Source organism: Furipterus horrens, unplaced genomic scaffold (genome assembly GCF_987537825.1).
Source record: "Furipterus horrens unplaced genomic scaffold, mFurHor1.1.pri manual_scaffold_2, whole genome shotgun sequence".
Lineage (NCBI taxonomy): Eukaryota > Metazoa > Chordata > Mammalia > Chiroptera > Furipteridae > Furipterus > Furipterus horrens.
In genome coordinates, this window is record NW_028327172.1 from 154,268,490 (window position 1) to 154,289,196 (window position 20,707).

At 40.9% G+C, this 20,707-nt stretch overlaps 1 protein-coding gene across 13 annotated transcripts in view; it reads right to left on the reverse strand.

The window, feature by feature from the left end:
* Nucleotides 1-10,785, reverse strand: part of SVIL (supervillin) — a 97,198-nt gene extending 86,413 nt beyond the window's left edge. For 12 of the 13 annotated variants that reach the window (XM_090266672.1, XM_090266671.1, XM_090266670.1 and 9 more), the window contains exon 1: nt 5,137-5,147. The gene's annotated coding sequence lies outside the window, so the exon portion shown is untranslated. Of the gene's footprint in view, nt 1-5,136; nt 5,229-10,731 lie in introns of those variants that run through there. The other variant, XM_090266665.1, reaches the window with a different exon arrangement.
* Between the last annotated feature and the right edge of the window lie 9,922 nt (nt 10,786-20,707).

Sequence of the window (20,707 nt, forward strand, 5' to 3'; positions counted from 1 at the left end):
CTTTCACTGGAAGGAAATGCTCTAATTCAGCTGCATGATGGATAAAGTAATTACTATAATTCTCCTAGCAACACTGGATGACCCGAGATATGTTCTGCTGATGTTGGGAGAGACTCATGTGATACTGACTACAAGGGTATTACTAAGATGCCAAATAATTGTTTGTTTGGAGAACTGGCCCAATTTTGAGGAGAATAAAGGTCTCTCTTCTGGCCTTTGCCTCAATCACGAGAACTCCTGCGGGCTCATCCGAGTGGCTCCCATTGAAGACTCAGGAAGGGGTGGGAGAGAGCAGTCACTGACAGCCCGGGGGCCCATAAATTTTTTGAAAGGCTGAGTCAAAGAAATTCAAAAGAGGGGTGTGAATACATGGAATGTAATTTCCAACTGCTTCAATTTCTAGTTGCTTTTTTTAAAGCGGTCACTTTTAGTAATGAGTCAGAACCATATACACACAGATACGCACGCGCGCAGAGGTACGTGCAGGTTTTATACTCCTCTTTGATTGTATTCAGACACAAGCCTTGTTTTTCATTTATTTTTAAATGATAACTACTTTAAAGCTTAAGTTACGTTGACTTTTGTTAAGACTGTTGACTTCAGAAGAGTCTCTCCATATCACTTGGCCTTCCCAGGAACCAGGGTAACTAGAGGCAGAGGTGTGCTTGCCCTGCAATGTCAGTTATGTTCCTGGTTAGAAGATGCAGGTATGATGATAATTGTGCACCCACTCCACTGTCTTTTGCATAAGCTTGGCTAACGATAGCTTCCCAGTTAACAAATTAGCTCTAGTGAGATTATGGTGATAAAACTTTAATGGCTGGTAGCACATATTTTGAAAATATTTTCAAGAATGATATCAGCCAGAGTATCAATTCTTTATTTAAAAGTCCAAAGTGGAGAACAGAGCTATATTTTTTCAGAAGACTGCTCAAGAAGCTATTTGAAACCAAATTCCAAGTGCTCTGAAAGGTATTTCTTAAGCTCATGCCTCAAAACCATAACTGAGAAATAGAGTATGTTTTTAGGGTCTGAGTAGCATAATGACACAGGCATGACACCTAGCTTTTCTCTCCCCAAGCTGTTTCTACTAGGTTTGACACAGTCTGAATGTTTCTGTCACCTCCAAATTCACATGTTGAAATCCTGATCCCCAAAGTGATGATATCAGGAGGTGAAACATTTGGGAAGTGATTAGGCTCTGGCCACATGATTAGAATTAGTGCTCTTATAAAAGAGGCCCCCCAGAGCTCCTTTGCCCCTTCCGCCATGGGAGGACACAGCCAGATGTTGGCTGTCTGCAGCCCAGAAGAGGGTCAGAGCCTGACCATGCTGGCATCGGAATTTGGACTTCCAGCCTCCAGAATAGTGAGGAGTAAAGTTTTGCTGTTTATAGGCCACCCAAGTTAGAGTATTTTATTCCGACTGTCGAATGAGTGCAGCAGGGTAAGGACAGAATGTTAATGTAAAAAACACACACAGTGACATATAACTTTCACCAGGAAGTTAAGATATACTATATTTCTGTCTTTATTTAAGTTTGTGAAAATCACTTTCATGTCATTAAATTTTTATCTTAAAATTTTTCTATAAAAATTATGCAAGGGAAGACAAAAAAAAAAAAAAAAAGAGTGACTTCAAGCAGTACAGTGAAAAGCTAAGCAAGAAGTTGCTTCCTAACAGTCTTTCCTCCCCATACTCTAGAGGGAAAGATCAGCTCATGTGAGACTATGCAAATGCCCCGCCCACAACAAAACTATACTTTTCTTACTGCCATGACTGCCCCATTTCAGTATTCTGAAAGGACTAAGATGATATGAGAAGGGGGCAGTCTGCTGATCATAATAGCGTTCATCACAGAAACTGAACCCCAAGAAGTCTGGAGCAGTGAGCGGAAATGAAGGAACAGAGCAAGTAAGACAAGTTGTCCAACTGGCTACTGGGATCTCTGCTGCTTTCTGGACAAAACAGGCTGGGCAGCCCACCAGCAAACCTGTTTCCTGTTAGCTGTTCATTGCTGGGTATAAGGAGTCTCAGGATAGCATTTGGTAGACAGAGAGGTGCACTTCCTCAGGGTCACAGATGCCTGGAAGGCTGACTCGGAGTAGATCACACATCACTATGCGGGCACTCATGGCCTTGTGAATTGGCAATTTCTCTGTTGGGAGCCTTGCACTGCAGGATGCTGAGTAGCCCTGGCTCCCCTACTAAATGCCAAATCATCCCAAGTCGCTGTAACACAGAAATGTTCATGTGTTTCCAAAGCCCCCCTTGAAATGGCACTGTTCTGGATGGAGAATCACTGATCCCAGTAGGAAGATTTCCAGTGGGCACTCGGTGCCCTAGTTTACGCCCTAGGGTATGCCAAGGACAGACACCACTATCCCATCACTGCACTGTTTTTGGTTAAGCCTAGATTCAAACTCAAAACTATTTCAAGCCTAGAACCATAGAGTCCTCCTGGTCTTGTACTGAGAAATACAATAGGCCATAAACCAAAGTATACTTTAAATGTATCAGTGAGCTTATTGATTCTTAGTGAACCTCTATAGTGAATATTTTAGGAAAATGAAAAAATCAGAGAGGCAAATAAATAACCTATTAAGTCTACTCTTTCTTACAAATATAATTTTGATTGCCAAGATTTGCCTCATTCCTACAGACATGAGATTAGAGGAGAAGGAAATGATGTGGAAGACAAAAGAAGTAATAGACATCTTGACTTTGGCTTCCTTTCTCCAAGTCTTTAATTTAAAAGTAAAAAGATACATAATATAATTACTCCAGTATATTTATCCTGTGGAAAGACACCTCAGTTGATAAAAGAGAATGATGTTTTATTTGAATTGCAAATGGGTGTACTTTTGTCATTTCTCTCCAGGACAAATAAAAACAGAACACCTCATATGGGCACTTGTAGTCCTCACTAGTTCCTCCCACTGAAATTTGGTCAGGTTTGCCATAAATCATTGAAAAAAAAGATAATACTAAGAAATCAGGAAAGTCACCCTGGCTGTGGAAATCTATGCTGGCAGTCCGTTGTTTCGCTTACAGAGACCACCTGCAGTTCTACCACAGTTATCTTCTGATTAATAGTCCTGATCTCAGAGAAGGAAAACTCTGATTCCAAAAAACCTCCGCTGCCTTGCGGCATACCTCTTCAGGGGAAAGGCTAAGGGAGTAAACCCCGACAGAAAATCCGGAGCCGGAGTCCCTAAGGCGGTTTGACGCTGTAGTCAACACCGGCAACTCCTGCGGCGCACCTGAAGCCAAGCTGTACTGACTCCGTCTTTCCCTTGGACCCTTCAGCTGCGAAGAGAGGGGGGGTCTGCTGCATGGGCAACAGCAGACCCTCCATATCACCCTGCCCAGGCTCTGTAGCTTCAGCTTCACTGGAGAGGACACTCCAGCATCAATTCAACACGGGAGGAGACAGATACCGTGTCACTCCCGAGTCGGACTGCACAGCCATTCTCAGCGGTGCAGATAGACTCTTAAGAAGCTACACCATCGTCTCTCGAGACGGACGGCTGCCGACGAATAGTCCTGATCTGCTAAAAGAAGTTTTATTTCCTTTAAAATTTTTATATAATTTCAGACTTATAGGAAAGTGAAAAGACATCCTTCATAATATGTTAACATTTTACTACATTTATTTTTATTTTTTGTCTTTCATATATATACTTGTGTGCATATGTGTTTTTAACCCAGGCACACATATTTACATATTCATTCATTGAGAAGTTGCAGCATGATGCTCCTTTATTTCAATTCTTCACTGTATATTTCCTAAAAATAAGGAATAAGAATGTTTTTAAAATTAGATCACACAGCCATAATTCCATTGGTTATATGCTGCGTCATAATGTATATAATTCATCAATGGTTCAGGGAATGGTAATACTGATTAATAGTAATCCAGATATAAACAAGCACAACTGATTTAACTTCCGCTATAATCAGTTTTCTACTTTGCTTTCAAAGACATTAAGACTTTGACATGCACCAAATTACTCTTTATTATATACACTTTTTATAGGTTGCTGTCCTTGTTTGAGCAATACATATTCTATGAGTCCATATTTTTAGTTATTTCCGATGGGAATTTGTTGGTTATTTTCCAAGTAACACAACTTGAGTAGATTTGACATCAGGTCTAAAATGCTTTATAAAATTATTTAACTGCCTAGCTTGCTTTGTAATGATATTTAATACCAATATCCAGGTCTTCCAGATGCTTTTCTTGGGAAACATGATTTTTTCCATTAGTTATTGGCTCCCTTACCCTGCATCTGACGCCTAAGGGCACAGGCTAGCGCCAGACTATTCTGAACACTGAGCTTTCTCTGCCTCAAGAGGAAGCTCTTTAACTTTATACTTGGATGAAAGCCACTAATGTTAAGACAAGCAGCTTATAAAATAAAGAATTACAAAATTAAAGGGATAAGGGGGAGGGGTCCCAGCTAAGAAGTGTGGCGTTCTCTTTGGGGTGATGGATACATACTCTATGAACGCTGCTGCACCTGGAGCCATTAAAGGGATGAACTGAATGGTATATGCTCCTATCATTTCACAGGCAAGACTAGGGGTCCTCAGCTGATACCATATGAAAATACTTTACTGCATGTGCATTTTCACTAATGAAAACACTAATTCACCAAACTTGAGTACCTTCTTGGGGGGGAAGAGAGATGAAGAAGAGATAGTCCCCATACTTGACACAGTGTGTAGCTCAGTGGGAGCTGCTGGATACTAAGTGTTAATGCCATAACACCGGAAAACATCAAGAGGCTGGAGGGTGAGGAAATGGGCCTATGAGCAGAACTCACCGCCCCTGGAGATGGTGGAAGCTAGGGGAGACAAGGTAAGGGTGACTAGGAACCCTTTCAGACCCTCCTCACCCAACTTCCAGTGAAAACTCGTGGGTGCCTAAGAGGCAAGGGAAGGAACATGTAGAAAGGTGAGGATTAAAAAGGTAAGAAAAGAGGTCTTTTAATTGAGGTTGCTTCTCAGGTGAGGCAGAAAGAGACACAGAGGAGAATATAAGCTGGAGGTTAGTTAAAGAGTTCTCAAAGAAGACCAGATAACACAATAGTTATACGCCCAGGACACTGGTCAGCCATCTAGAAGTCTTACCTTTAGGAAGTGCAGTTAAAAACTTGGCATTGCTTCTTCTTTTGCAGTTAGCAAGTTGTTCTTTATCTTCAAGCAAGAACTCTTTCTGAAAGCTAAAATTTTCTCCGTTAATAAAATGTTTAAAGCTGAATTAAAGCAAGATATGTGATACTAAGTAAAAAAATGTAGAACATAAAAACTATACTGTTGTTATATATATTCAAATATGTGTATATAGATTATAGGTAAAAAGTTTTATTGAGGGGAATTAATAGGTAATATTTTCATTTATTTACACTTACGTTAATATGATTTTTTTTGTACAACTAAATAACCACATTCACACAGGCAGGTGGCATGGCCCAGCGCCGTAAAAGCATCATTCAGACTGACCATCTGTCCTAGAGCCCCCGGTTGTTGCTGCAGCTTGGATTAATCACTTGACCTTTCTGTGCTACACTTTCTTCCTCAGAAAATCAGCAGCTTGTCTTGGTGATACATGCTTTCCTGTTTTCAAATTATATTAAAGTCACAAATGCCTTCTAACAACCAAGAAATAAAAGCATGGTGAAAGGCCCAAAGCCTCATCAAAATGTGTCTGGAAAGAAAAACAGGAAATAAAAGGGGAGAAGAATAAAGGGATTGAACACCTGCTCTGCATGTTCCTTCTGTGCTAAGCATATCCCATGTATTACCTTAGTTACCTTCACACGACGCCGTGAGGCAGGAACTAAGTGCTGCTCTGATAAATGTTTAACAACTGCCTCCTTCCTCTCGTGCACCTCCCCTCCTACCACCCGTACCCCCAAAAGCAGTTGCTTTGCATCCTTAGCTGGTAGTACGAACACCCACACCACCGCTAGTGAATTTCAGGCCACCCACGGGACTCACTGAGCTCAAAGCTGGCAGAGATGCATTCCGGTTCTGATGGGCACCATGAGCTGGCTCCAGTGCACCACCCAACTACTACCGCCCTTGGTTTACATACTAGGAAACTGGTAAATGACTTGCCCAAGAACACACATTTGGCATGAAGACGACATAAGATACAAATCTAGCTCCTGCCCTGATGCTACATGTAGGTGGGACCCCAGACTGCTGTGCGCACAACTCCGTGGTCTCCCATGGGAATGTGTCTGGAACTGGGCATGGAGTTGCCTGCCTCGCTGGAAGAAAACCAACCCAGGAAATCAGAAAACTAATGTTCCCCAATGATATGATCACCTCCAGAGAGGTGAGCAATAGGCCTAAAAACACTTTCAACGTGAAGCTGACCTTCCCCATGTACTGGTCCGTTAATAGTTTCTGCTCTGCAGGGTTCACTTCACAGAAGCTCAAGACAGATTGAGGAAGGTGCCATGATACTATATTAGTGGGACACATGGATAATTTACATCCCATATATAAATCATTCCATAGTATGGCACACCATCCCATTTCCCTAGAACTAAGTTCATCTGAAGCCTTAGTTATTGCTTATATATGTAGTATGGCTTATATTCATAAATAGGAGAGCCATGTATTCATATTATTTAATAAGAAGTCTGGAGAATAAGTAGTGTTTATAAACCACACTCCAGATGGCTTAGAAAGACCTTAGAACACCTCTTTAGATCAGAAACTTAGAATTGGCACTGACTTCTAAACAGTGAATTGCAAGGCAGTAATGACTTCTTTCAGTGTTTTATTCAGATGTATGTTTATTATAAACATAACAAATTAAATAACTGTAGAAATGTGCCCTACTTAAAGAATGACATGCTATTTTAATAGATTAACTGATTGCTTAAATACTCTTATAAAGTTCTGTACTCTCTTTGGGAAACTAAAATCTCCAGGAAAATATCTATATTAAAACAAAATGACGCAATCCCTGAAATATTCAGCTTCTTAAGCCATTGACTTTGGGGTACATATATTATCATCTTTTAAAAAATAAACATGTTTCTATCCCTCCCTTTTTTTTTGCTTATCAAATAGCTCAATAAAGCTACTAATGAAGACTAAGACATCACCCTCATGTTAAACGTTTTGCTGAACTTTTACAGAGTTGAGTTCACAAGTTGGCACCCGACAGCCCCTGGCTCCACAGGCACTTACTTTCCTGAAACAAGCTACAGATAGTATCCGCACCAATAGACAGTACAGCCTTCACAGGTGGTCGAAAATCAGTGGAGAACTGAAGTGCTATCAGGAACGTCTCTCATGCCTCTTGAACATGGTTTCCTGTCAATGCATCTCCTCCACCTGAATTCTCTCCTCTCCAGCTCTCCTCTCATCCTGGCTGAGTCCTTGCCTGGCCTGGGCCTCAGGTGGAGGTCATCTCCTTAAGGAAGAACCCACTGACCCAGGGCCTATCCCACCAAATCTACATTATGCACCTCACATTGTATCCTGTTTTCCTATGTGTAGAACAAATTACAAATGTCTTATTTTTACTAAAATTGTTGATTTGTAAAAACAGTTGTACAAATCAATAAATATATGCTGAATGAATGACTATGATAAAATACTTTCAACATAAGCTACAACTTACTCTGAAGTATTTTATGTATACACTTTATAAACTGCTGACATGATAGGGACAAACAAAACTATAAATATTGAGAATAATTAGAAGGGCATATATTTCATAACATCAGTTATAAGCTTCCCTCCTCCTTCCCTCCTTAATTTCCTTCTTTCATCCTTAGAATATGTGATTGGGAAAACATCTTTCCTTATTACCTTTGCTCGCCTTGCATGCATGAATGAAAACATTAGTATATTTGCATATTCTACTTTAAGTATCCATCTTGAAGATAAACTCTTTTTTTACTAGAATCCATGTGGCTGCTTTATATTTTGTTCTTGCTCTTATTATCTCTCTATCTCTCTCCCTCTTTCTTCTTCTCTCCCACTAAATGACATAACTTCTGAGGAAGCAGATGAGCAGATAGGAAGAAGAAAGAGAATGGGTAAGAAAGTGTGGCTTGGACTCATGTCACAAGAGCTGTGACCAAAGCAAGACCCCTCAAGTCAACAGGAACCAGATTTTGAAAAAAGTCACATCTTCTCCCTGGAGTTTCTATACCCAAGGGCAGAGTCAGCAGTGAAAATTCAGGCAAGATACATCAGTAAAGAATGCTGAACCAGTTGTGAATGAGTAACTCCTTCTGATTATCTAATGGCTGACAAAACACAAATGCCAAAAAGAGCCCTAACATCAGCCTGCTCTCACTTTTCTGAGTCAGAGGCACCAGAGCAGTGTGACTGTTTGGGCCCATTCCAGACTCCCATGACCGCTAACTTCACGCATGGAGCCTGGACACTGAATCATGCCTTTCCTTGTGGGCCTTCCCCTCTGTGAGAAGGGGGTCTCTTCCTGGACAACGTCTGCAGGCCTTGCTGGGCTGCCACAGCTCAACCAAATGGTCCCACGTTCCCATATAATCCATCTCTCCTTACATAACTACAGTAAATTCTAGTCTTAATTTTTTTGAATTATTATTTTAAAAGTGTCTAATATTAAGAGGTACCTTTTGCATTTTTAAACCTATCTTCATTTCCTCTGAAATAGTGCCTACTCTTTATGACTAATTTTTTAATACTCTACCTCCTTCCCTCTGCCTCAAAAATCTAAGAAGAGACGTCCCCTTGCCTCTGTGATGATTTTTTTTAATGTGTCCCATTAACCTACTTTAATGTCCTGCAGTAGCAACAAGGGGTCATTTTATTAAAGTGAGAGCAGGACATTCTGCTGTTATTACCTTCTCCCTCTTACAAAATGTGGGATCTACTATTACAATGGCTCTTTAGCACCCGCATTGTGAAAGGCTCTCCTATAATCTGTTCACTCTCCTATTAAAGTTTAAATTACAAGATATGGGAATCCAAAACCCGTCAGCTCATAGTTTCACCTCTGGTGTCTGGCTCACTCAATTTCTTTGAAGGCGGCAGGTTCTTACATCTCCAGCCCATTTTATACTTAGTACCATGGCAAGGAGACCATCATTTTCACAGGTATCAATGAAACGATGCCCAGCATGCTGGAACAGCTGTGCCCCTCTGAGTCGCTCCCCATGGAAGTGTCTGACTTTCATACTTTCTGCTTTTCCTCTCCTTGAATAAGCAATACCTGCCTCTCTCCCTTCTCATATATTGTCTTTCCTTGGCCACTATTAGAGTTTAACCAACCCAGCAGGGACATATTGGGATCTAAGCAGGCCACGGTCTGATTGTTGTATTTCCTCAAATCCATATGTTGAAATCCTAATCCCCAACGGTGATGACATTAGGAGATGAGGCCATTGGAAAAGATTAGGTCATGAGGGTGGAGCCCTCATGAACGGGATTAGTGCTCTTATGGGACCCACAGGGCTCCCTGGACTATCCTGCCAAGCGAGGATATAAGAAATCAGCATTCTGCAACCAGCATTCTGGCACCCTGATCTCAGGCTTCCACACTCCAGAACTGTGAGGAGTAAGTTTCCGTTATTTATAAGCCACCCAGTGTGTGGTATTTTGTTACAGAAGCCTGAACAAACTAAAACATAAGCCTTATAGCCTGTGAAAAACATGGCAAAGATGAGAAGAAATATGGGAAACTGGGTCAAGCACTAGAAAAGTAAGATTTCATGAGTTAAATAAAACAACCTTCCTGAGGACCCTGGCTCATTGCTGTGTTGGTTAACCTGACATTGAAATGTGGAGGAAATGCATCAAGGTTTTATGCCCTCTTGTGCATTCACAGATCAATTCTGCCATTTCAAGTGCAGGTCCGGGCTTAGCCGGACAAGGACAGAAGTCAGAGAACTGTTTATTCTGATGCTATCAGAATGCAAACCTTTTTTAGTAAGAAAAATAATGTCACACATGAACATTAGGAACAAGACCATCTGCGTGGAGTCAGGGGTCAACTGGATTGGGTCCTGCCAGCATACGGAAGTAGGCTGAGATTCACATCTGTGTGTAAGGGATAATAGCTTTGCGCCTCCACTTGAAAACCCAAATTCTATTAGGGACAGTGATCTAAGAAGTCCCTGAGATACAGCTATCTTGTGTGGCACAAACTTTAACTTTCACATTATCTTATATCCATGATGATGTACCATGGAGTTTTAGCACATTGGATTAAATTAGTACCCACAATATCCTGCAGCCAAGGGAATGGGGTGTAGAGAGGTTACGAGAGCAGGCACCAAGTCACGTGGACAGAGCGGTGGGTGGGTGAAGGGAGGCAAGAAGGAAAGGAGAAAGGAGGAAGAACAAGACTAAACCCTTTCTTAAAAAATCAAAAGCTCCCTTACTTGATGGACAGATTGCAAAAGGACATCCCATGCTTAGGGGCAGGTATGAGAACGAAACGATAAGAGATTTCAGCAAGTTTGCAATCAGAGACATCAACATCCTGTTTCTGTAAATAGTACCCATGAACAGTATTAAATACATAAAAAGAATCTTTGCTGGCTGGACACACTGTTAAGTTAGCTTGCTTCATATATTTTAACAAATCAAAACTCTAGATAGAAAACATATTGACAAAGACTTAACTGCATAAATTAGAAATTTAGGAGTTAATTTTAAAAGCTACTACAAATCTGCAAAACAAGATTCCTTGAACAAAGACCACTTTACCTTGGAGCTCTTCTTTGACGGGGTAATCCAATAAAGCTCAAGTTTTTCTTGTTGAAATCTAAGGGGAAAGAAAGAATGTAACATTGAGATAGCTATACAATAAGTTTAAAAAAGTGGGGAAAAAATCTTCAAACTCCTCTTGAACTTAGAATCTAAGAAAAAGAAACCATTTACTAGACAAGAATAATGAAAAAAATGACACCTTCCAAGAATCAAATTTGACATTATACATTTTACATAGGCAAGATTTTTTGGTTATCTCTAAGTGAAAGAAAGTGAACATAATTTTTGAGTAAAAAAAAAAAATCTCATAGTTCAATGCTATAATTTAAATTCATATAGTTACAAGAATAACTCAAAGCAATTAAATATTAAATAACATGGTTATATACTTATAGTCAGAGGGAAAAAGTTAAAAAACATTGGCCAAGGTAACCAGAAATATTGAAAGTCATTGCTGTCGGATATATTTGTGATGTCTTTAAAGATTCCATGGGGCGGGCGCACGGCAAGGCGCTGATGAAGGGAAGGGGAGCACTTAGCCGTGATTTTATTGCCTTCATTAAAACCTAAACAATAACAGCACATCAAATAAACCACTTATTTGTTTCTGAAGACAAAATAGATGTTATGTAAAGCCAGCTGGGAACAATCCCACACAGCAAAAACACACATCTGAGTGAACCAGTTAATCAAAACCAGGCGCAGACAAATTTATAACCAGTCTAATGGCAAGTGATCTGTTTTACAGCTTTTGGCACAGCAACCATTTGTGCACCAAGAAAACCACAAGTGACCACTTACAGAAACCTTCCTCTATGGAAGCGCCTTTTTCCAGGTAATATTTGGGGTCAGCAGCCCAAGGAAAAGGCGGTACAAAGTACACCACATGCTGATGTGTCGCTACCCACCAACATACATCCAGGATCCTGGCATCTGGGAAGTGTGACCAACCAGCGGAGTATAATAAAATGAAAAGTACACTGCCAACCAAACATCTAGACTTTTCTCCTAATTATATAAATACCTTCCTTACATATTTTTTGAAAAGAGAACTCAGGTCAAAAGCTATCAAATATTATAGAAGAAAATTCCTGGACCTGAGGCCTGAACTGTTCCAATCACTTTCTAATAGTGCATCTGTGCTAGAAAATACTTTTACATACAAGGGCTGAGTTTCAAATGTGACATTCAGAATAACCTCAGCATTTCGCTTTTTTGTTCAATCAGTGAACTGAATCTGAGATTCCACTTCAGTGGTTAAATTGAAAGCATATATTTTCCTCTGTGCTGGAAAGGAAGCCACTAAAAAGACAACATTTTGTTCCAAACTGTTTCACATGAAGATTTAATAAAAAGACACTCACCAGTGCCTACTGGAAATAATTTAATATATAGCATTTGGTTTAGAAAAATATTTTAGCTTAAGTTCAGAACTGGATCCAAACTTTGGGCATTCCAATTGAATTGGCATTTTTCTTTCCTACATAAAGGCTTTAGTGGTTTAGTAATATCTTTAAGTTATAACAGAAAAAAAAAATTCACATTTTTCAGCAATTCCAAGTTAAGCTAATTTATACGCTTAATTAGATATTTAAAGTGTCCTTTGAGAAAACCTTATAACTAACGGGATGCATGAGAATACAAGGTAAAAAGGGGGGGGGGGTGTTCTAGCCTTCCATTATGTTATAGAATATACTCAGAAGTGCATTTTCGATTTCTCTTGCCTTACCTTGTTTCTCAGAGAACTTGAAAGCTCCCAAGTAGCTGGAAAACCCTGGGCTTCTGATCATGGTTACACACACAAAGTTCAGTAACAGCTTGTTCTGCAGCTAATTCTCAACCAGCCACAGCCCTCGGCCAGTCTAAGCAGCACTGGGATGAGATTTTTTTCCCAGCGCGGGACTAGAGCAATCAGGTACTCATGTCCTTGAGAGTATAGTAAAGGCAAAGCGAGAGGCTGCAGGCTGGAAGAGCTCAAACCCCGTAATCAGATGCAAGCAGAAATCAGGCCTGTGGATGCGGGAGCAGGCTGGCTTTGTGCTGGGGCGCTGATGATGCCACCACGTCAAGTCTACGGCCAAAGCACAGCACGGGCCGCAGTTAAGTAGACAACATTGCACCCCAGCCATCATCAGGGGAGTCAAAACAACTCCTCCTTTTCCTAAAAATAAACAAACAAGCAAAAACAAAAAACAAAAAACCCATACAGAGCCTCTTGGGAGCAAGGGAGGCTGCCTAACTATTCCCAGGCTGCTCTGAGTCTGCTTTGCTAGGTTAAGTGAAATATTTTACCTAACAGGGAGCCAAACCCCATAGCTAAGATTTATGAACAACATATGAGTGAAATTGTGGGAAAAGGAAAAGCAGATATTACTTGAGGTTCAAAAATTTTAATTTGAGACAGAAGCTCTTAAATTAAGCATTATCTATGCGACTGCTCCCTGTTTATTTTATTATCATCTCTTAAAAATACTTAATTTTTTTAGAGCAGGTTTAGGCTGATGACAAAACCAAAGGAAGGTACAGAGATGTCACATCTGGCCCCCTAACCCCACAGGCAGAGCCTCTCACAATCAACATCACTCGCCAGAGTGGTATCTAGTTTATGGGCCTAAATTGACACACCCACAGTCCAGTTTACCTTAGAGCTGTACTTTCTGTGGGTTTGGACAAATATATAATGACATGTATCCACCCTTATAATATCATACAGACAATTTTCATTACACTAAAAATCCTCTGTATTCTGCCTTGATTTAACTACTCTCCCTTGGCAACCACAGATCTTTTTATGACTCCATAGTAGTTTTTTTTTTTTTTTTTTTTTTTCCAGAACAGCATATAGTTAGAATCATACAGTATGTAGCCTTTTCAGATTGGTTTCTTTCACTTAGGAATATGTAGTTAAGATTCCTCCATGTCTTTTCATAGCTTGATAGCTCATTTCTTTTTAGCACTGAATAATATTCCATTGTCTGGATGTGCCACAGTTTCTTTATCCACTCACCTATTGAAGGGCATCTTGGTTGCTTCCAGGTTTTGACAATTAGGAATGAAGTTGCTATAAATAGTGATACACAGGTTTTTCTGTAGCCATAAGTTTTCAACTTATTGGGCCACCATGGAGTGTGAGTGCTGGAGTGTATAGCAGAATATGTTTAATTTTGTAAGAAGCTGCCAACCTGTCTTCCAAAGTGGCTGTACTATTCTGCATCCCCACCAGCAGTGAGTGAGTTCTGGTGCTCCACATTCTCGCCAGCATTTGGTGATGTCACTGTTCTGGATTTCTGCCATTCTCATGTGTGTGTAGCAGTATCTCATTGTGGTTTTAATTTGCATTTCCCTGATGACAAATGATGTGGAACATCTTTTCATGTGCTTATTTGCCATCTGTGTATCTTCTTTGGTGAGGCATCTGTTCAGGCCTTTGGCCCATTTCTATTGGGATGTTTGTTTTCCTTACTGTTGAGTTTTAAGAGTTCTTTGTATATTTTGAATAATAGTCCTTTAACAGATGTGTATTTTGCAAATATTTTTCCCAGTCTGTGGCTTTTCTAATTCTCTTGACATTCTCCTTTGCAAAACAGAATTTAATTTTAATGAAGTTCAACTTATCAATTACTTCTTTCAACATGACTTTGGTGTTCTACCTAAAAAGTCATAGCCAAACCCATGGTCCTCTAGGTTTTCTTCTATGTCATCTCTAGAGCATTAATATTTCTGTGTTTTACATTTAGTTTATGATCCATTTTGAGTTAATTTTTGTGAAAGGCTTACGGCCTGGTCTAATTTTATTTCTGTGCATATGGACGTCCAGTTGTTCCAGCATCATCTGTTGAAGAGACCACCTTTGCTCCACTGTATTACCTGTGGGCTTCTGCTCTGGAAAGCCACAACTCTCTGTATAGGCTTGAGTGCCTCTCCAATCTGGGGGCAATAGTTTGCCCTGTGGCCTCCCCTCCCTCTGGACTCAAGAAAAGTTGTTGATTTTTCAATCTGTTCAGCTTTTTACTTGTTGTTAGGAGGGAGCAGTGACTTCCAAGCTCCTTCCATGCAGAACCAGTAACCCTGCAGTCCCCCATGTTTATTTTTAACTGTGCCTCTAGCTGGTGGGCCCAAGCAGTGATAATACAATTACAGGAAAAATATGCAATAATCAGACACTGACTCTTTTACTGATAAAAGGGACATTAAAGAGAAACTAGGAAAATCATCTTGTTAACAAAATAAAGAAACATAGGACTAGAAAAGTAACTTGCTCATGGGAAGTCACTTGGTTAGTGATGCAGCTCTAGGATCTTGGGCAGGTGAGATCAAGAAGATGATTTGCCCTCACTCATCCCCACCAGGAGGTATGGGGCCCTGAGAGTGTCTGTCTTTGTATCTTTAGTACTGAAAACTGGTTGGTGCATAGCAGGCCAGCAGTGAATGTTTGCTGAATGACCATATAAAATAACAGAAAAATTTCTGAAAGCTAGAGATCATATTGTTACACAAAATGATCTGCATTGATTTTATATCCTACTTTCAAACCATATTGACTTGAACTGATTTACAGTACCTGGCTCTGAACAAGGGACTATAGAAACCGGGTGAGTGAGAGAATGAATCAAGTTAGCAGATAACAATGCAATCACCTCTATCCTTCCTCATTCTTAGATCCTGCCTCATCCTCAGCCAATCCCTTTAGTTTAGTTTAGTTTTAGTTTTTTAAATTATAGTTTACATTTAATAAGCCAACTCTATTTCTTCAATAGGTGACATAAAGGAAAAGTATTACCATTCTTTCCTTAACTTGAGACTCCCACTGAAGTCTTGTATTTCCTAAAACATGAAGCAATAATGTGGAATGTAAATATTTGTGTGTGAGGAGAAATGGGGAGAAAATATTAGGTTTGTCAGGGACATGATGGAACGGGAAAAAAAGGGAAGATAACTCTGTGGTCCAACTGCAAACAATGCTGATCGAGTCCAGGTAAGAAGGATCACCTCCTAAAATTGCCAAAGTCAAAAGCTAAGGGGTGAGATTACACAGGATAAGGTGTCACCCCCTCAGGGACTGTGCAGTGCAGTGCACAGCTGGGGCTCAGGTTTACATGGAGGCGACGCTAAGAAGCCAGCCCTGCCTGCTGCTCTGGCTGACAACACATATGCACCCCGCAATACAACAGCAGATGTGCTCTGGGGGTCGTTCTCATGGAGGAGCAAATGGAAACAAGGGCTAGGCAAAGGGAAGCAGCCAGGTGCCCCCAGTGGTAGCTAGCCATTGTCCACCACACCTGCTGTGATGAGTAAAGAAGAGGGTAAGACCAGACCCTCACCAACTTACCTCTAGCCTGGGCATGATGCTAAATGAGTTCCTGTGGCATGGAACTCATTTAGCCCTCACAAAGCCTGGAGCAGACCCTATCAGTATCCCCATGTGCAGGTGAGAAGACTGAGCTATGGTGTGGTCTAGGATAAACACTCAAGCCTAGAACGACCACTTAAAATGTGTTTCTAAAGGCAAAAGCACCTTTCCCTGATCAGCCAAAATAAAATCAAAGATGTAAATATGCACGTGAGGACGCCATTAAATGAAACAATGTGGAAGCTCTCTGAAAGGTGAGCACATTGTCTAGTCCACACATGGATCTACATGACAAAGAGACACGTGGGTTTTGGGGTATAAGGGACACCCCTGTCGAGGCCTGTGGGGTGTCATCTTGTGTCTCCTTATTGTGCTCTCTGCAGAGCACCCGAAGCTCTCCCAGTCTGCAGGAAAATGGGCTGATGTGGAGGCAGGCAATGCTGGGCAGTGTGAAATTATGACTAACAGTTGTCTGAACACATACTGCTCTGAGCTATTGGCTCATTTATAAAATTAAGAAGAGCCACAGAACAATTTTAATGAAATCTGCTGTAAGCTACTAAAGATGATAGATGGATGGGCTGAAATTCCAAAGTGAATGATATATTTTTACAGCCCAGTAAAGAAGTATTTTGTATGCTAGAAGCAGCTGTAAATGGTATTCTCATTTTGTTTGATGGATTTTGTGTAGACTCTTAATCTGGGGCAGAATTGCCTGACATGAGGTAATCCCACTAGTGGGGATCCCATTGAGTCCTGTTTCATTCTCCTTTTATCACATACTCGTTATGTAGACATTCCAGATTCCTTATTTCAGTGTAATTCTCTCCTGTGTGCATTGGGAAACGCTTTGTGAATTCTGGTTAGTGGTAATCTTTAGGACAAGTCTGCAAATAAAACTTCGTGTTGCTTCACTATGTAAGGTAATTTAAAACAGGCCATGTATGTAGAGATGAAATGGCAAAAGTGCTTTCAATAAAAAATATTACAACTCACAGATATGTCTTTATCAGATGTGTTTAAAGAACCATGCCAGTTGTGCTGTTGTCAAAAATTGTTTTTTAAAGAAAAGGCTGACCCAAGCCCCTAAAAGCCTTATTTGTTATCTTTAAAATACATGGTCAAACAAGCAATGTCAAAATTTGCAGTGAAAATAATCTTTAATCATTTTAACTTCTGGGCAATTTTGAATCTACAGCTGATTATTCTTGGGGAAAATAATCCAGGTAGTTTAGAGGAAGAGAGACTGGTCAACTGCTTCTCAGAACAAGAAAAAAAGAAAGACAAAGGTTAATTTCTTGTTCAAAATGTACCCTGAATTATATATACAATGGAATATTACTCAGCCTTAAAAAGAAATGAAAGTCTGACATATGCCACATCACCAACACACAACGAGGTCCTTAAATGATGATCTGACAAATCGATATACGCTTAGGTGTGGGCTATACAAACTCTGGAGCTGAAGCCTAGATCGTAAGGTACAGAGTGTTGTATCTTTATAGCTGCCAGGCCCCAAGGCCCCCTCCCCGAGAGGAACCGGTCAGTGGGAAGGAGGCCGACACTTTACAATTATCCAGGGAGGTCTGAGAAGGCTCCTGCCAACTCTAATCATTCGATACTTGCTATTTGATGGTTTTCACATGAACCAAAAGCTAGGAAATACTGAATCATCAGATATGAGGATTTTTATGAGTTTAAAAATCCAGATGGTAGACAAGTAACTGTATAAAATGACTGTTGATACCTGATAGCGGTTCTAGAGTTATACTTGGATGATCTGAAGGAAAGCGCTTTGAATAACATCATTTATGGGCTTCTTTCTCTTCAGAAGGGCATCTTAATAAAAACAGCAACGGCAACCTCAACAACATAACAATATGAAAACCAAGGAAAAGGTCAGCAACTCACCATTCCCAATGCCTTTCCATTAGGTTACGTTAATGGGTACCCACAACCTTACTGGAGTCTCAGAGCAGGTTCCCGATGCATTATCTGACTGATCAGACAGGGTGGAGGAGGGTCAGTGAGGTCATGTCAACTGTTAGAACCACAATAATCACCAAGGAAGCATCTTGTGTGCTCACCCTACCCCAGGTGATTATGAAATGCTCTACAGTTCAAAAACCACAAGTACAGCCAATCAGGTCAGTAGTCCATGAAGACGCAAGAAAACTGAATCAGGCAGGTAAGCATGATAAAGGAAGCCTTCTTGGAGAAGGTGACTGCAAGAGCCTACTTGTGGATGGAGAGGACAGGGTCGGACATGCCAGGAGGAAGAGAGGCATGAGAGATGGAATAAGAATGATGCCTAAAGGAAACGGGAGTTTAACTCATGGGCCATATTCAGAAAAAATTCAGCGAGGACCAGGACAGGCCGTTCAGAGGTGGGAAGGAGGCAATGGAAAGCCTCTCGGAAACAGGAGATTCATGTGTCTTGAAGAAACATGAAGCTGTCACTGAAGCCTGAGTAGGAAAAGGAATTTCAGATTCTTCTCCCACCCTGGCGCCAAGCTGCGATACAGTATTGCTGCGTGGTCCTGTGATGGGGGAGAGCACTTCCTCAGGAACAGGGATGCATTAGCCCAGGCATTCCTTAATATGTGGTCTGCAGGCCTCTTTCCTGGGACTGTAGATGGTGGAATGAAAAGCTTACAAAAGTCAACTTTTTCTGGACTAAAGAAATGTATTATTACGATCCCTTAATCTGGTCCATGACTGGCACAGAGCTAGTGGGCTTTGGTCTCTGGTATCAGACGAGATGGGCCAGCCCTCCTGAGCCACTTGAAGAAGTGAAACAGATTAACTGCCGAGGATGTAAGGTACAGGGGGGATTCAGTGTTGGGAGATGTAAATTGGAGGCTGACACTTTTCACTATTGGTATAATATTCTTAGTTAGATACTCAGCTATCTGCCTGAACCCACTATGCAAAAGACAAATGTCATAGATCTTGCCCCTCCCCTCTGCTGGCCCCTACCTCTCCCACCTCCTGCAGTGGACAGTCACCCCATCTCCAGATCCCAACCCTGTCTCTCACACAGGATGCACTGAGCAACTACTACAGGTCAGACACCAGACATCAGTATTCTGGAAGAGCTCCTGCCCTCAGTGAGGTCACCGTCTAGATGAGAAAATCACCTAATAAATTGAGGACAGAGTTTTGTACACAGTACCAAGGTCTTTTTCTACTTTGTTATCCCTGGCTCTTTTGAGGTTTCCCTACTTCGTCCTCTTACCTTATCAAGTACCTATATTTGTCTTCCTCATATAAGATAAATTCTTCCTGGGTAAAATGAGAGACAGTTTCCTTGAGCTGTAGACCAATCAAGAGCACAGCAGAACTGAAACACACATTGCAGGATGCTGCAAAAGCTTCCTTCCTAGAAGAGAGAACATTTTGTTCTTCCTTCCTCCTCTTACCTTCAAAACACCTGCTGCCAAGAGCCAAAGCATTTTAACCATGACAATGCATGCCAATGAGCATGTAAACTGTTGTGTCTTAGACAAATGTGAATCATCATATGACTTTTTCCATTCCCACTGATTTGGAGTGAAATAGTTACTATTGCTTCATTGCAACTAATCGCTTATTGACGTAATTAAGGAAGAATCAAACACCACCAATTAAAACAGAAATAATCTTTTATCATAAAAGCTATAGACAAATTTAAAAATTAAATCAGAAAATTTGATCACTTATCTGTTAGAATTCTAACGTCCTCATTCAAGATAACAAGGATGTGAAAAATTCAAGCAACAGACCTGGAAATTACAACGCAGTAGACTCTGGTGGCTTCAAATTCAGGGACTCATAGTTTATGCTCCAACAAGAAGCTTCCTCTCAGCTCCTGACATCTTTGTGATGCACAAAGAAAATGTACTTACTATAGAGGCTTCTCTTGTCCTGGACACACAACTAATTTTTTCTCTTTAAACATCTAAAATGCAGTCATTTCTCCCCTGGCCAAAAAGCTTTGCATCCAATTTCAGGCATCTTGTAGAGTCCTGGTGGAACTCAGCACCAAGGTGACAAATCCTTTTTCCAGGTCACAAGTTCATGTGATAAGAACAAATAAGTCAAAGGCATAGCCTATGCCTCACAGAGACAAGTACATAAGAGAGATGGCAACAGATTTTTAAAATAGGGGGAAAAAAAGGTATATTTAACAGAAAGCTAAAAGTGAATTTATCCTTTCCCTGAGTGACAAGAAGCAGACACAGGGCAATTAAAAGAACATAGATAACAAGATCAAAACAGACCACTAGCCACCAGCTCCTCAGATGCCCTCTCCCACTGCAGCAAGTCCACGACACATAGCAGTGGGAGCCATTCCTGCTCACCGAAAGAGCAGGTGAGCTCTGTTTGCTACTACAGGGTTTCTGGAGGGAGAGGGGAACCTACCACATGTGGTGATGGGCCCTTAGGAGCTGCCTTTCATGTCTTCCTGCCTGATAAGACTGTTCAATGACTGCACCAGATGCATGAATATTCAACTGCAAAAGAAACTATCATGTGCTCACCTGCCACATGACTAACCCAGGCTCCTCCTCCATTTGCGGATCTGTCTCACCTGCCGCTTTGGTTCATGAGCCATAACTACTTACTTTTAAGAATTGGAGC